Below are 17,817 nucleotides of genomic sequence, written 5' to 3' on the forward strand. Positions count from 1 at the left end.
TGAGTGTGTATGAGTGTGACACAATTAAATATAGAAGTAAAATGTGAGTGTAATGTCCCAAAAATACGATCCAAAAATTTCATTTTAAAAATTAATAAAACGGTAATCCAAAATATTGTCATACAACCAAGAAAGACCAAAGTGTATCACTACATTACAAAATATCAGAGTAAATCTCAAAATGCAGAATAAAGTGGTGTGTGCTCCGCAATCATCCCAGACTCTTCCCTTTCGAACCAGAAGTACCTGAAACATAGACTGAAAACTGTAAGCAAAAAGCTTAGTGAGTTCCCCAAACTACCACATACTGTGACATCCCCATTTTCACGGCCAGAAAAGACCGATTTTGTTTATGCTTTGTTTAAAAATCAGAGTAACATTTTAAATAAAAGTGTTGCGGAATTTGTTCCCAAAATAAAATATGATAAAGATTTATCAAAGCATTTCCGTAGAAATGTATTTCATTAAAAACCTCGGGATGTCATGTTCAATACAGATCAAAAGCATAAACAGTACAATATAAGCCTTACTACATTTATTCATATCTACAGGCCTATATCCGTAATTCTCTCATCCCAAACATCATATCTATGCTCGTGCGCCACTACCTGTAATACAAGAAACTGAGTGGGTCAGGCTTGGGAGCCTGGTGAGCACATAGGGTTTTCAACCCACAATAAATAAGTTTATTAATTTCATCAATCAACAATAACCCGATTACCCGTTCCCGTTATCCTCACATTACGTCCCTAAAACACCTATCATAAGGGACCTAGACTAAGGATCAATATCGGGATGGACACTACTGCCAAGGGGTCTCCTCAGCAATAAATGTCCTAAAGGCAACCATGAGGGGGATGGAGTACACCGGTGAACACATCGTTCACAAACACCTACAGGTTGCGAGCCTGCTAGCGTTCCACTGGACTGTCTAGAAGAGTCCGTGGTCGTCATCCATACTCCGCTAGATGACAGAATCAATAACAACAACATCGAGGCCTCTCATCATTTTATCACACATTGTCTTATTACATCTACCCATGTTTTACCCCAACATTTTTGTAGATATAAAATACATATACAGTTTAAATTATTTAAAACATGTATAAAAATCTTTCATCAGCATAGGCAGCAAGTATTCAGATAATATGCACACATAGCACGTAATTAATATAAAATACTTCATATCTATGTGTAAGATGAAAGTAACTATGCACTCACTTGATTAGGTGGTGACTCGGTATTTGAACAGCACTTCGTTATCTCAAAACAATTTTTCCTTGACCAAAACCTAGTATTAATACCACTAGAGTTTAGTTTTAACGTTAACCGTGACTAATTAATAGTTTAGCTATTATTATTATTATATAAGCGTTAAATAACACTCAATATATAAATAATAATAGCCCAAATAATTATTTTAAGGACATAATAACATTACTATAATTATTTAAAAGTTATATTAAAAATTTCGTAGGCGTACCTTAGTTACAGCGGGTTTTTCTCAAAACCGGGCTTCGCTGGAGCAGCGTTTCCGAGCCGAAAGGTTCTTTTCTCGGGACTCCGGGAGCCTCGGAACTTCCTTCGGGTGCTAGGGGTTTACCTAGACTTTTAGGGGCTCAAGGGAGCTTAGAGAGAGAGTTTAGAGAGGGAAAGTGGAAGAGGAAAGGTGTAAGAAATGAGAGAACCCGACACTTCTATTTATAGTGAGTTGGGGCATGTGGTGGCATTCTGGTGGTGCCACTTGTCCAAATTCTGGTGGTGTCACATGTCCAATTTCTGGTGGTGCCATGTGTCCAATTTCTGGTGGTGCCACGTCACCCAATATCGCGTATCGGCCTCCTGTCTTAGAAAAATCATAACTCTCGCATACGAGCTCCGTTTTTGACGTTATTTATATCCACGCGAAGGCGGGAACGTAATCTACAACTTTCGTTTAGACTCCGTTGGCTAATTTTGAATTTATTTTAAAAGTTATATTTTTAACAGGCCGGGACAGGATTGGTCCGTTAAAAATTCATAACTTCTTCATCCGACGTCCGTTTTCGTCTGTCTTTTTATTGTTACGCCACAATTAAAGAGCTCTTCGATTCTCGTTTAGGTCGTGTCGGCTAAAAACTCGCTTTATCATAAATTCACTATTCACGCTTCCCGGTATCGTGCCGGTTCCGTCGTGAAACTTCGTCGGGTCATAACTTCTTCGTTATAACTCGGATTTCGGCGTTCTTTATATCTCCGGAATCGTTGTTTTGACCACTACAACTTTATGTAAAGATATCGGGCTTATCTCATATTTTAATTTTGACGCTTATTTTTATTCTTTATTAATTATACATTTATAATTAAATAATAAGCACATAAATTCACAAAATACTCAAATATTTCATTTTTATTACATCAAAAGAGTTACAATAGTTGACCTAGACTATTACATCGTCTAAAAATGCTTAGCCCCGAAACCCGGGCGTTACAATTCTCTCCCCCTTAGGATGATTCCGTCCCGGAATCATGCGTCAGCAAACAGATGCGGATAGCGACTCATCATGTCATCCTCTGTTTCCCAAGTGAGATTCGGCCCATTCGAATGTTTCCATCGGACTAGCACTAAGTCGACCATCTTGCGTCGTAACTTCTTAATCTTACGGTCAACAATTGCCTCGGGCTCTTCGATTAGCCTCTTATTCTCATCCATTCTTAACTCCGAGATCAGAATTATGTCGGGAACTTCTCCCGTGAATTTCCTCAGATAACATACATGGAAGGTGTTATGAATACCATCGAGTTCTTCGGGCAATTCCAGCTTGTAAGCTTGGTTCCCAATCTTCTGAAGAACTTTGAATGGTCCAATAAACCTTGGACTCAACTTTCCTCATTTCCCGAATCGTATAAGTCCTTTCCACGGTGAGACTTTAAGCAAAACGGAATCCCCAACTTCGAAGGTCATCGGTCGTCTTTTCTTGTCAGCATAGCTCTTCTGACGATCCTGAGCTGCTAACATCCTTTCCTTTATCACCTTCAGTTTCTCAGCAGTCTCATGGATTATCTCGGGGCCCATAAACTGCTTTTCTCCAGCCTCAAGCCAACAAGAAGGCGTACGACACTTTTGTCCATACAAAGCTTGATAGGGTGCCATCTTGATGCTCGAGTGGAAACTGTTGTTGTAGGAAAATTCTACCAAAGGTAAGTGTTCATCCCAGTTACCTTGGAACTCGAGGGAACATGCTCTCAACATATCTTCAAGCGTTTGAATCGTTCTTTCACTCTGACCATCAGTCTGCGGATGGTAAGCTGTACTCAGACATAACTTCGTACCCAATTCCTCTTGTAGACTTCTCCAAAACCTTGACGTGAAACGACTATCACGATCCGATACAATTGTTAGAGGAACACCGTGAAGTCTCACAATTTCCTTCACGTAAGCATTTGCAAGCTTATCCATAGACCACCTTTCATTGGCAGCTATGAAGTGTGCACTCTTTGTGAAACGATCCACGACCACCCAAATCATGTCGTGACCGTTCTTCGTCCTGGGTAGTTTAGTCACAAAATCCATGGTGATGTCTTCCCATTTACCCATGGGTACAGGTAAGGGTTCTAAACTCCCATATGGTTTCTGATGTTGGGCCTTAACTCTTGCACAAGTTACACACTCGGCCACATATTTCGCAACGTCGAGCTTCATCGTCGGCCACCAGTAGTAGGGTTTTAGGTCCCTATACATTTTAGTGCTACCGGGATGAATCGAGTACATGGTCTTGTGAGCTTCTTCCATCAGAAGATCTCTTATTCCTCCAGTCTTAGGTACCCAGATCCGATCTTGGAATACCTTTAGTCCTTGACTGTTTGTACCGAACACTAATGTTTTTCCCAAACGTTCTTCTTTTCGGTCACTCTTCTCTGAAGCTTCTTCTTGAGCTTCCCTGATACTTTCCACAATGGTCGAGACAATTTCTATTCTCAACGCTCTTGGCCTTTTTCTTTCAAGGTTGACTTTTCGACTGAGAGCATCAGCGACAACGTTTGCTTTACCGGGGTGGTAAAGTATCTCACAGTCATAGTCCTTGAGTAATTCTAGCCAGCGTCGTTGCCTCATGTTCAATTCTTTCTGATTAAAGAGATATTGGAGACTCTTATGATCGGTGAAAAGTTTGCACTTCGTGCCATAGAGGTAATGCCTCCATATTTTTAGAGCGAAAACTACCGCCGCCAACTCCAAGTCATGAGTCGGGTAGTTCTTTTCATGTTCCTTCAACTGTCGAGACGCATATGCGATCACCTTTTCTCTTTGGGTCAAAACACAACCCAACCCAACACCAGACGCATCGCTATAAACAGCGAAGTCTTCAACTCTATTGGGTAGAGAAAGTATCGGTGCCTCGCATAGTTTCTTCTTTAGCTTCTCGAATGCTTCTTTATGCTTATCACTCCAAGCATAGGTAGCTCCTTTGTGGGTTAACGCTGTTAATGGACTAGCGATTGAAGAAAATCCTTGGATAAACCTTCGGTAATATCCGGCTAATCCCAAAAAGCTTCGGATCTCCGTGGGACTTTTTGGTTGTTCCCACTTCATTACCGCTTCAATCTTTGCTGGATCGACCATTATCCCTTCTTGGTTGACCACGTGACCCAAGAATTGGACTTCTCGAATCCAAAAATCACATTTGGAGAATTTAGCATACAGCTTCTCCTTCTTCAAGACTTCTAACACTTCCCGCAAGTGTCTACCATGCTCTTCTTGGCTTTTCGAGTAGATGAGAATGTCATCTATGAACACTATCACGGATTTATCGAGGAATGGTTTACAAACCCTGTTCATCAGATCCATGAATGCTGCTGGAGCATTAGTTAGTCCAAACGACATAACCAAGAACTCGTAGTGTCCATATCTCGTTCTGAACGCAGTCTTCTCAATATCCTGATCTCTCACCTTCAGTTGATGATATCCTGACCTAAGATCGATCTTTGAAAAATAACTTGAACCTTGCAGTTGATCGAACAGGTCATCAATCCTTGGCAACAGATATCTATTCTTTTTTGTTGCCTTGTTCAGCTCTCTGTAATCAATACACATTCTCATACTTCCATCTTTCTTTTTCACGAATAACACCGGAGCTCCCCAGGGTGATGAACTAGGTCTAATGAAACCTTTGTCCAATAACTCCTGAAGTTGCATCATCAGCTCCTTCATCTCCGTCGGTGCTAATCGGTAAGGTGCTTTTGCTATTGGTGTCGTTCCTGGTAACAAGTCAATACGGAATTCTACTTGTCGATCAGGCGGTAATCCGGGAAGATCTTTGGGAAATACTTCCGGATAATCACACACGACAGGAATGCTCTGTATGACCTTCTTTTCCTTCTTAGCATCGATCACGAATGCTAAATATGATGTACATCCCTTGGTCAAACATTTTCTGGCTTTCATTAGAGAAATGATTCCAGAATTTACCCTGCGTTTGTCCCCATACACCATAAACGACTCTTTCCCAGGCGGGTTTACTTTTACTATCTTCTTTTTGCACAGTATTTCCGCATCATTGGTGCTAAGCCAATCCATTCCCAACACGATGTCGAAACCGTTAAGTTCGATAGGCAATAATTCCTCGTGAAACTTATTCCCGTTCAAATCAATTAAGATGTTTTTCATACGATGGCTAACAGGTACAAACTTGCCACTAGCAACTTCGACTAATAAGGCATTATCTAGTCTATCGACAGGCAAAGCTAGCTTTCTACCAAATTCATGCGAAATAAAGGAGTAGTTGGCTCCAGAATCAAATAAAATTTGGGCATGCAATTTGTTTACGAGAAAGGTACCTGAAGCGACATCAGCTTCTTCCTTAGCAGCTTCCAGTGTCATCTGGAAGGCTCTAGCCTTCGGCTTTGGTGGAATGTTGGGTCTTCCTGCTTCCTTCTTCTTCGGGCAGTCCCTCGAAATGTGCCCCTCCTCGTTGCACTCATAACAGACCTTCTTAGTGAATGTGCATTCATTGGCATAGTGCCCAGGCTTCCCACATTTGAAACAAGTGACCCCTCCGTCACACTTCCCAGAGTGCTTCTTCTTGCACTTGTCACACCACTTCACTTCGCCTCCTCCACCTCCTTTCGAACTAGACTTTGAGAATTTACCCTTTTTGCTAGACCCCGAGGGTCCGTCAAACTTCCTCTTCTCACCAACCTCTGACCTTTCCAGACCTTTCTCCCTGATCTGGGTCTCAACATTTCTGGCAGCCCAGATGGCGGCTTTCAACGTGGTTGCTTGCTTAACCATTGGACCATAGTCCGCTGGTAGTCCAAGGGCAAACTTATTGACCTTTGAGAGTTCTGTTGGAACTAGGTATGGGATAAGCTTCATTTTCTCCGTGAAACTTGCAGCGTATTCAACAACGCTCATCTTTCCCTTCTTCAAATTCTGAAACTCGTTATTGATTTCCAGTAGGTCCTGCTCTGAGCAGTATTGCAGTTTCAGTTGTTCCACAAAATCTTCCCAAGACATTTTACTCGTTTCTCCCTTGGGCATAGAGTCAGCTAACAGCTTCCACCAACTCAACACGCCAGATTTCAACAATGGGATCGCAAGAGCGGTCTTCTGCCTGTTGCTGCATTCGCAACTTTCAAACATTGTCTCCGTTTCGGAGATCCAATCCATAATTTGCACCGGCGTCGGGCTTCCGGATAGACACGGTGGCTTAGACGCCATAAAATCCTTGTATTTACATCCTCTTCCATCATTTCCTCCATTACGATTGCCTTGTCTAACAATTTGTGGGTTGTCTTGACCAACGGTACCACTGAAGTTTCCACCTTCCGATGGCCCTCCATTCACTTCGGGCTCTTCAACTTGGATTGAAAGTTCTTCACGATTTTGTCGAAGCAGACGTCTAGTTTCTTCCATCTGATTATCCAACATCGCCTGAATCATCAATTGTACACCAGCCATCGTTACTGGCTCAGGTGCTGCAGCTACAACAGGTATTTGCTCAATTACAGGTGGTCGATTCCTGTTTTCGTTTGCGTTTCCAGCTCCACTGCGGGTTCTTGCCATTTTGATCTATACACCGAATAAGGTGAATTTAGATCTTTATTCGGGATAGACGTTTAAATCATCCTTATCTCTCCGAAACGTTTACATGTTAGTTCTAATATCGTAGTCGTACGTTTAGAATCCTAAACACATAAGGTTTCCAGATCCGGTCGGCAACAGACCATAGATACGAACAAATAACAGCATATAAGGCATAAATCATTTAGCACATAAAAGCATTTTAGGCACAATTCCTAAAATAAGCTAGTGCTCACACCTCACAATCATCGCTTAGCATTCTAAGTTTAAGTCTAGAAATCCTACAAATTCCTAGTTCGCTTAAACTAATGCTCTGATACCAACTGTGACATCCCCATTTTCACGGCCAGAAAAGACCGATTTTGTTTATGCTTTGTTTAAAAATCAGAGTAACATTTTAAATAAAAGTGTTGCGGAATTTGTTCCCAAAATAAAATATGATAAAGATTTATCAAAGCATTTCCGTAGAAATGTATTTCATTAAAAACCTCGGGATGTCATGTTCAATACAGATCAAAAGCATAAACAGTACAATATAAGCCTTACTACATTTATTCATATCTACATGCCTATATCCGTAATTCTCTCATCCCAAACATCATATCTATGCTCGTGCGCCACTACCTGTAATACAAGAAACTGAGTGGGTCAGGCTTGGGAGCCTGGTGAGCACATAGGGTTTTCAACCCACAATAAATAAGTTTATTAATTTCATCAATCAACAATAACCCGATTACCCGTTCCCGTTATCTTCACATTACGTCCCTAAAACACCTATCATAAGGGACCTAGACTAAGGATCAATATCGGGATGGACACTACTGCCAAGGGGTCTCCTCAGCAATAAATGTCCTAAAGGCAACCATGAGGGGGATGGAGTACACCGGTGAACACATCGTTCACAAACACCTACAGGTTGCGAGCCTGCTAGCGTTCCACTGGACTGTCTAGAAGAGTCCGTGGTCGTCATCCATACTCCGCTAGATGACAGAATCAATAACAACAACATCGAGGCCTCTCATCATTTTATCACACATTGTCTTATTACATCTACCCATGTTTTACCCCAACATTTTTGTAGATATAAAATACATATACAGTTTAAATTATTTAAAACATGTATAAAAATCTTTCATCAGCATAGGCAGCAAGTATTCAGATAATATGCACACATAGCACGTAATTAATATAAAATACTTCATATCTATGTGTAAGATGAAAGTAACTATGCACTCACTTGATTAGGTGGTGACTCGGTATTTGAACAGCACTTCGTTATCTCAAAACAATTTTTCCTTGACCAAAACCTAGTATTAATACCACTAGAGTTTAGTTTTAACGTTAACCGTGACTAATTAATAGTTTAGCTATTATTATTATTATATAAGAGTTAAATAACACTCAATATATAAATAATAATAGCCCAAATAATTATTTTAAGGACCTAATAACATTACTATAATTATTTAAAAGTTATATTAAAAATTTCGTAGGCGTACCTTAGTTACAGCGGGTTTTTCTCAAAACCGGGCTTCGCTGGAGCAGCGTTTCCGAGCCGAAAGGTTCTTTTCTCGGGACTCTGGGGGCCTCGGAACTTCCTTCGGGTGCTAGGGGTTTACCTAGACTTTTAGGGGCTCAAGGGAGCTTAGAGAGAGAGTTTAGAGAGGGAAAGTGGAAGAGGAAAGGTGTAAGAAATGAGAGAACCCGACACTTCTATTTATAGTGAGTTGGGGCATGTGGTGGCATTCTGGTGGTGCCACTTGTCCAAATTCTGGTGGTGTCACATGTCCAATTTCTGGTGGTGCCATGTGTCCAATTTCTGGTGGTGCCACGTCACCCAATATCGCGTATCGGCCTCCCGTCTTAGAAAAATCATAACTCTCGCATACGAGCTCCGTTTTTGACGTTATTTATATCCACGCGAAGGCGGGAACGTAATCTACAACTTTCGTTTAGACTCCGTTGGCTAATTTTGAATTTATTTTAAAAGTTATATTTTTAACAGGCCGGGACAGGATTGGTCCGTTAAAAATTCATAACTTCTTCATCCGACGTCCGTTTTCGTCTGTCTTTTTATTGTTACGCCACAATTAAAGAGCTCTTCGATTCTCGTTTAGGTCGTGTCGGCTAAAAACTCGCTTTATCATAAATTCACTATTCACGCTTCCCGGTATCGTGCCGGTTCCGTCGTGAAACTTCGTCGGGTCATAACTTCTTCGTTATAACTCGGATTTCGGCGTTCTTTATATCTCCGGAATCGTTGTTTTGACCACTACAACTTTATGTAAAGATATCGGGCTTATCTCATATTTTAATTTTGACGCTTATTTTTATTCTTTATTAATTATACATTTATAATTAAATAATAAGCACATAAATTCACAAAATACTCAAATATTTCATTTTTATTACATCAAAAGAGTTACAATAGTTGACCTAGACTATTACATCGTCTAAAAATGCTTAGCCCCGAAACCCGGGCGTTACACATACCATACATAATAAACACATACTGGGCCCCACCCTACATCCGGCCTCGCCCAGATCGAGTTCCATTCGACCTCGGGCCCCACCCTGCATCGAGCCCCGCTCGGATTACAGATATGTCATTCATTAGGCCCTGCCTGACATCGGGCCCCACTCGGTACACATATAAACATATAATCATGCTAACACATGCGATAATCACAAAGGCAATATCATACAATACAATCATCGGGCCTCGCCCGACATCGAGCCCCACTCGTTATGCATACCAGCACATAACACATGCAAGATTCACACAGACATCTAACATCCTAACATAATAATCATGGGCTGACATTGGTGTATTCGACCCGCTAAATCCAGTGAGGAAACTCACCACAGACTGCTGAATCTCACATATAAATCTTTGGATGCTGGTCCGCTAAAATCCCCGCGCTATCTACATAAAATAACATCCAATTAATAATTGGATCCCGACTCAAACTAAGATTCCAAACTAGGGTAAAAGGTCTTTTTACCCTTTACCTAACTTGGCCCAAGGCCAACTAAGCCAACTATCCAAAAGGCCCAAATTCCAAAATGATCACCCAAAGCCCAAGTATGACCTAATCTTCCAAATTAGGCCCAAATCCCTTCATGGTCCTTCAACCAAAAGAGTCCAATAAAATAGCATCAACCCAAAAATAGAATTTTGATGGCCCAACAAAGCCCTAGACTCCTAAGGTCCAATATGGGCCCAATACCGAAAAGCCCAAAACCGAAGCCCGCCTACTAAGTACGTTGGGTGTACTTAGCTCGTACGCTTAGCGTACATGCTCTGGGGCTCGTACGCACAATGTACCAGCTTGTACACCTAACATACTCGCTAGTTGGCCAACGCACATCATTAAGTACTTAATCTGTTCAGCCCCTACTCCATACTCTCAGATCTTGTCTCAAAAGATGATTTATCACGTAAAGTTGGAAACTTTACGTGCATTCATGGCTTAATGGGGCTCTAGAGCACAAAAGAGCTTAATAAATAGTCTTAACACATGCATGAATCCATATCCACCTTAAAGTTTGCATTTTTATGCTTAAGGGACTCCTAAAATGTCCAGATCTAAAAGGATAAGCTTCTGAAACGACCTTAGTTCACAAGGACCAACCAAAATGGACCAAAATAGCCATAAACAATCCCAAAAGAAGATATATACAAGGAGTTGACCAGTTATGGACTTTATACCTCAAAAGTCATGAAATGAAGAAGCTAAATCTGGATCTCTAAGCTCTTCTTCGAATAACGAGTCTTCAATCTTCTTCTACCACTTCAAGATGCACAAAACCAAGGTTTTAAATGGCGTGAGGCGTGGCGTGGCGGCAAGGCCAAGCCTCAAGCTTAATGAGCCATGGAGTTTTTCAAGGCGTGATGTAAGGCGGCAATTTTGTATTAATTTATTATATTACCACATAAATATAAATTTATATTAAATATAACTACTTTTTAGAAGTGTTATATCAATAACTAATAACAAAAATTTAACAAAAAACACAATACTTGTATCCCCGATTAGAAAAGAAATAACAAAGAGCAAAAAAACGTGTCTCAAATGAAAAAAACATGCGCCATAACATGCCATAACGCGCCATGGAATGCCATATCACGCCTTGCCACGCGCCATGGATAACAACAATGTTATGAAGCTTTTCGTAATGGCGAAGCCATGCCTCACGTCATGGCACGCCTTGACGCGCTCCATGGCGCGCCTTTTAGAACACTGCACAAAACACTCCAAAGTTCTTCACAAGAGCTTAAAAGCACCACACAAAGGCTAAGGGACGAAATTAGGGCTTTGAGGATATGGAGGCTGGTCTAAAATGTCCAAGGGTGGGTTAAAGAAGCTTAAATTGGGCACAAACCCTAAACATTCGGGTTTATCCCAAGCCAGTGTACGCCCTGCGTAACCAACGTATGCCCAGCGTATTTGGTCGATACCCACGATCATGATCAAGCTAGTACGCTAAGCGTACTCATAGAGTACGCCCCGCGTACTAGCCAGCGGACCAAAAATGAAATTATTCTATTAAGCAAGGGTTAAAAGGAAAGTTACAAGCTCTGAATATTACAGTGAGGGCTATGCATTTTGGGACGCTATGCATTTTTGGTCATGCATTTTGGTCCTGCACTTTGGGCCATGTATTTCTATCTGTCATTTCTGCCTCTCATTTCTATGTGTCATTTCTGTCTTTCACTTCTGTTCGTCACTTATGTTCGTCATTTCTATCTACCAGACTCCACCCTATGCCCGTTTTCATCCCCCCCCCCCCCCAGTATGAAGTGATATGGGTAGTACACATTTCAGTTCATACTTAATAATATGCCCGCATTTTCACTCCAACATCCATACGTATTTGAGAAAAAACAAACTGTGTATGTTTAATTTCAACAAGAAGCCCATTATAAATATAACTTAGTTAAGTGTGCCATATAAAGCCAAGAGGTATATGTATTAAAATAATCTTGACATGCATAGGTCAATGTCAATTGGAAGAAGTGGCATGCATAGGTCGATGTCAATTAGGAGAATGAATATTTGCATGCATGTGTCACTATCAATAATATAGACAATATTGTCATTGGAAAAAGTGGCATGCATAGGTCGATGCGTCAAGTGGGAGAAGGAATCTTTGCATGCAACTACAGAGAATCACATACAACACATATATAACATCTATAAAAAGTGCCTGAATTAACAATCACATACCACACTTACCAAATATCTAGCAAAACATGAGTAATGAGAAGATGGCTCGTGAACTGGGTATAGAAGACCTATTCTCAACTCTTTCGCAAGCGAGTTTAGAAAGGGTAGCTAGCCAATATGGATTGTGTCCATTGGATGGAGTTTTTCTACCTCGTCCTACTCAGCATATGAAGGATCCACCTCCCGATAAAGTGGGCATTTATGTCAAAACTATGGAGGCAGGCCTTCGCTTCCCAATCTCCAAGTTTCTTGAGGATTTATTCTCTCACTATTTTATACACATAAGCCAACTAAAGCCAAATTCAATGTTCAAAATCGTGGCATTTGAACTCATGTGTAAGGCAAAAAAGGTTGGGCCTTGTGTTCCCTTATTTCGTATTTTGTACAGGTTATCTTCTAGTGAAGATTGATATATTTTCTACAACCACGATAAAGAGAGACAAATTGCAGCCAAAAATAACATCTAGAAAATGGAAACAAGAGTTCTTTTGGGTGAGCCAAAACCTCGTACCCGAAGGGATGATCTTTGGTGACACATCAAGGATGGTCAATGACCCGACCATAAAAATTATCAACCCTCAACTTTGTAAGGACTTAAGCAAAATAGAAGGGTATTTTGTACCAGGAGATGTGATTGACGAACATGTTCTTGCTGCTAGTGGAAAAAGGGTTGTGTGGGATTGACACAACAAACTCATGGTCCCCATGCTATTCGTGAGGATTAATGGTAAGTGACTATCATTTTTTTTGACAACTATTACCCATAATTTAAAGTGTCATTTTCATATTATATTTTCTTGTTGTTTTGAAAAAAAGTATATTTGAATATGTTAAGGGCTCTTCTGCGTGATTACCCGAAGGAATGTGAACTAGAGGCAGATGTTGTATCCCCAAATTTCTACCGGGGTAATGGGGGGGGGGGGGGGAGGGAAGAGCCTGTGATGAAGACAACAAGAACAAAATTGGATGTTAATGTAGACGATGTCGATGACCAAAGTGAAAATGATGATGCATGTCAATCTGTTAGCCCTATAAGACCGACCACTTTTATGTCAGGCTTTGCCCAATTTGCTAATACACCATCCAGGAAGAAGAGAAAAGACTATGCTCAATTGGTGTCCACTACCAACATCATAGATTTAGAGCATCGTCAAGGTTTTGGTAGTAATACTAGAGTAGCTTTTATGAATGCCATGCAAGGAGTTGCCATGGAGGTTCCCTCCGTTCAAAGAGGTACCACCTTTGGTACAACAAGATCACATGTTATTCTGGGTGATGGTTCAGGATCTAATTTTGTGTCGTGGACACCTCAAACATCCTGTATGGCTGAACCTACTGCCATTTTTCATCCATCTTGGAATATCACTTATGAAACCAGTGTGATGGACTCGACATATAGCTCTGACTTCATATCCAATGTCATATCCAATGTCTTTCCACAAGTAACTTTCCACACCTATCATGATCTCCACGATACCGATTGTAATGCCCACACCCAGAACAATGCCCATAGTAACGCCCGTAAGGCCCACATCCATAATGCCAATGGTAACGATCGCACCCACGACGGTGTAACATCCTTAAACTCATAGAATAAAAAATTCATTAATGTAACTTTCATCCAAACATTTAAAAGCATTTCAAATAAAACAATTATCAGAGTTCATTCCCAACACATATTGCGGAAAATACGGGTGTATGCGCTACGATCAAGCCGAGCCCTTCCCTTCCAAAACGGAAGTACCTGAAACCATAAACCACAAACTGTAAGCACAAAGCTTAGTGAGTTCCCCAAATACCACATACCATACATATCGAACGATCCATACATATCATACATATCCAATCAATCAATAAAAGTGATATGTGCCAACCACAGTCTTGCCATTATGCCACGAGCCGCCTCGTGGTCTTCTTTTCCAGGTCGGGGGCCAAAAACTTGGGTCTTACAGACAAGTGCCAGGAGCCACCTCCTGGTCTTCCATGCAAGCATCACAAAGACAACTAGCATACAATCTACAACTACTTAACTACTAACTGCCAGAGTTCAGACTCTGGTCATGAATATCGATTGCCAGGAGCCACCTCCTGGTCTTTCATACAAAATTCCAAGGGTGACCCTCAGGTCTTCCTATAATACATAAACCAAATGGGCCGGCATTGGTGCCTTCGACCCATAGAACAGTGAGGAGACTCACCTCGACAGATGAACCCACAGATAGAGCTCTGACTGCTGATCCGCTAAAATCCCCGCACTATCAAACAAATAATACCCAATTAACAATTGAGTTCCAAACCAAATCCAATAAGCCATACATAGGGTAAAAGGACCATTTTACCCCTCACCTAGTTTGGTCCAAGACTAAGGCCCAAACTAACAATCATAAATTCCTTCAACCAATAATCATCTAAAGCCGAATAATGGCCCAATTTTCAAATTGTGCCCAAATCCTTTCATGGGCCTTACCCTAAAGTCCATTAACCTTTCCTAATACAAACACAAATTCTCAGCTGGTCCATCAAAACCCCAAGCAATACAATCCCACACGATATTCCAAACCCGTAATGACACCACAAGGCCCAATAAGGCCCACATCCAAAATTTCCAATGGTCAACCCTGGTCAACTGCAAAAGTCAAAGTCAAGGTCAACAACCCATGTTGACCCAACACGCCATGTTGCCCTTTGGACACGTCGTGTTCTTCCAAAATCCAGATAATCAGGAAATCCCTAGCCAACAAGTCGTGTTGGCTTGCAAACACACCATGTTTACTCGAGATTCAACAACTCAACCAATAAGCACTTACTCCTTAAGGACATAGCCCCAAAACATAGATCTGGGCTCCTTGAGTTGGGTTATCATGTAAAGTTGCCAACTTTACGTCCATAAATGACTAAATGAAGCTCTTAAGCTAAAAAGGGACTTAATAGAGGACTTGAAGCATGCATGACACCATTCTTCATGTAAAGCTTGCACCTTTATGCTCAAGGATACCAAAACAACCCATATCTGAAGGAACAATCCCTTAAACAACCCAACTCATCCAAAGATCCAAAATGGAGGCCAAAATCATAACAAAACCCCATAACAGAAGATCTAATCAACAACAAAGCAAGGTATGAACTTGATACCTCAAGGAGACTTCAACAAGTGGTGAGATTCTGGATCTATGGCCTTCCTTCCAAGCTAGGCACCTTCAAACTCCAAAGAACCTTCAAATGAGCACAAAAATCCACAAGAATCCACTCAAAACTTCAAGAACACCACCAAGAAAGCTCAAAACTCGATTTAATGTTTTAGGTAACAAATAAGGATGGTAAGGAGGCCGATCAAGGGAACTTAAGGTCTTTAAATAGGGTGCAACACCCTAAAAATTAAGGTTTCCTTCCCTGGTGCCAACACGTCGTGTTGAGGCACCTTAACACGCCGTGTTGGTTCATTAAATTCCACGGCCAAAACATCTAGACAGGTCGTGTTGAGGCTCCACCACGTCGTGTCCCAAAGAGACAACATAACAACTTGGAATCAGCTTCATATCGGATATCAAGTGTTACAATTCTCCCCCACTTAAGTTAGATTTCGTCCTCGAAATCATTCCTTACCATTGCCAGGCACGCCAGACAGCCTGAACAATACAACCACAATTCCAATCACACAACGGCCTTCCCAAGGTTACCGAACCCAACTAAATCAGAACTCTCCAAACCCGAAGCAGACGAATCCATAATCCCATGCAGACAATCAGCCTTACCTTACCTGAAACCTGAAATCTGAAATCTCATATTATCAAATTGGTCTGACTCCCTGACAGACCACCCATACTGAATCATTACCATACCGAATCCTCATAGAATACCAGAACAAACAAAACACTTCCAATCCTGACAATTGGTGCATTCCAAAGGGAAAAAAATCAGTGACCAAAAACAGTTGCAGAACACTTGTACTTGCAGGAGGCTCAGATAATCCTTCGAGTAGAAGATTCATCCCTGCAACATTTAGACTCAGACGAGAGCTGCGCAAAAGAGTCAAATTAACTACTCTGAGATTATTTAATCCACTGCAAGCGACTAAGCATATACCCCGAATAAAAAACGACCCCACACCCGAATCCCAAATCACCGACACCAATCTGACTCATCTTGCCGCCCCCTAGCTGCTTTCCAAAAGCAGCGGGAACCTCCCTGGTCCCAACTTTTCTGACAACTACCTGAAACACCGGGCTCCCGTCCGGTTGCTGAGTCGAAAGACACACATACACAGTCGCTCCACGCGACTCCGAGAGAAACCTTATCTGGCAATTATTGCCCAAGCCATCCCGCCATCAAATCCAATACTAAAAGAATACTACCTTACCAACTGTAGTCTCATATCATACCCGGTCTCCAACGACCTACCAATTCCTGCTTCCGACATGCTGTGGCCCTCCCACAACCTTACGAATCGACCCACCCTTGTCTAAACCACCTGAAGAAATCCATGACCAATCAAGGATTTTCCACTCCCTCACCACTGCACAGAGACCGGTGAATGTTACGGGCCACCCCGCAGTCTTACAACACTTCCACACAATCTGCCAACTAGTGAATGCTATCGTCCACCCCGCAGTCTTACAACACTTCCACTATCTTCCAACTAGTGAATGCTATGGGCCACTCTGTAGTCTTACAACACTTCCACTCTACTACAACCGCCGCCCAATGTCTTACCGCTAATCTATCAATCTGAACACATCCAAAGTCGAGCATGCACTCGAACAAATACCCAAGCGAGCTCGGCTCATGACTGGGATCCCAAACCTAGGTCCATCAAAAGTCTGCTAACCATCACCAAGAAAGTGCTTACCAACTGTTGGGAAGTTTCCCGAACACCCAACTCGCACAATCCTTAATCTAGACAGCCACTTGGGTCGTCTTCCTCCCTGACGGGAACGTGAAATGCATCCTAGTTTCACACGTGATTCTGATCTCGGAGATCCGAACGGTTCTCCCCCTACTTTGACTTGACTCAGCTCTAACGACACACAAGATTTGAAGGATTCCCAATTCTTCTTACCCTCCAATGATCGATATGATGTCAACCTGCATTTACCAATGCTAGTGATCCATCACTAGCCAAACCCAAAAGACCACACAACTCCTGAAGATCGGATGAACACTTCCCAAATCCCAGCAAACTGATAACCCCAGCCGCTTTTATCGATACAACACCCAATCTTAAATCCCTATGAAATGATGCTCAAACCAAAACCTCAGCAAAAGACAACTTCCCTTGGCACTCCCAAGAGCCAACCAAGCACAATTGCTAAAACCACTTAATCCTGACGATACTAGAGAACTAAACAGCTGAACCATGACCATAGACCTTTCACACAATGCCCCTGAACCGGTCTCGACCAAAAACCAGAATAAAAACCGAACACTTTGGAACCCGCTATATGAGAAGCAACTCCTCACTACACTACTAATGATTAATGGCATGCAAATGGCATATAACATTTCTTAAAGATATAACCCAAACATGTG

General features: G+C 41.6%; 1 long non-coding RNA gene across 1 annotated transcript; it reads right to left on the bottom strand.

Annotated features, from left to right (window-relative positions):
- Nucleotides 1-478: 478 nt before the first annotated feature.
- On the bottom strand, nucleotides 479-1,642 carry LOC145128804 (uncharacterized). Its single transcript, XR_013717104.1, has 3 exons — nucleotides 1,484-1,642; nucleotides 1,222-1,291; nucleotides 479-608 (listed from the first exon to the last, which is right to left on the bottom strand). It is a non-coding gene; the product is annotated as an uncharacterized LOC145128804 (long non-coding RNA).
- Nucleotides 1,643-17,817: the final 16,175 nt, after the last annotated feature.

The sequence above is a fragment of the Lactuca virosa genome, chromosome 8, assembly GCF_052849685.1.
Source record: "Lactuca virosa cultivar CGN04683 chromosome 8, Lactuca_virosa_CGN04683_v6, whole genome shotgun sequence".
In the NCBI taxonomy this organism is placed as follows: Eukaryota; Viridiplantae; Streptophyta; class Magnoliopsida; order Asterales; family Asteraceae; genus Lactuca; species Lactuca virosa.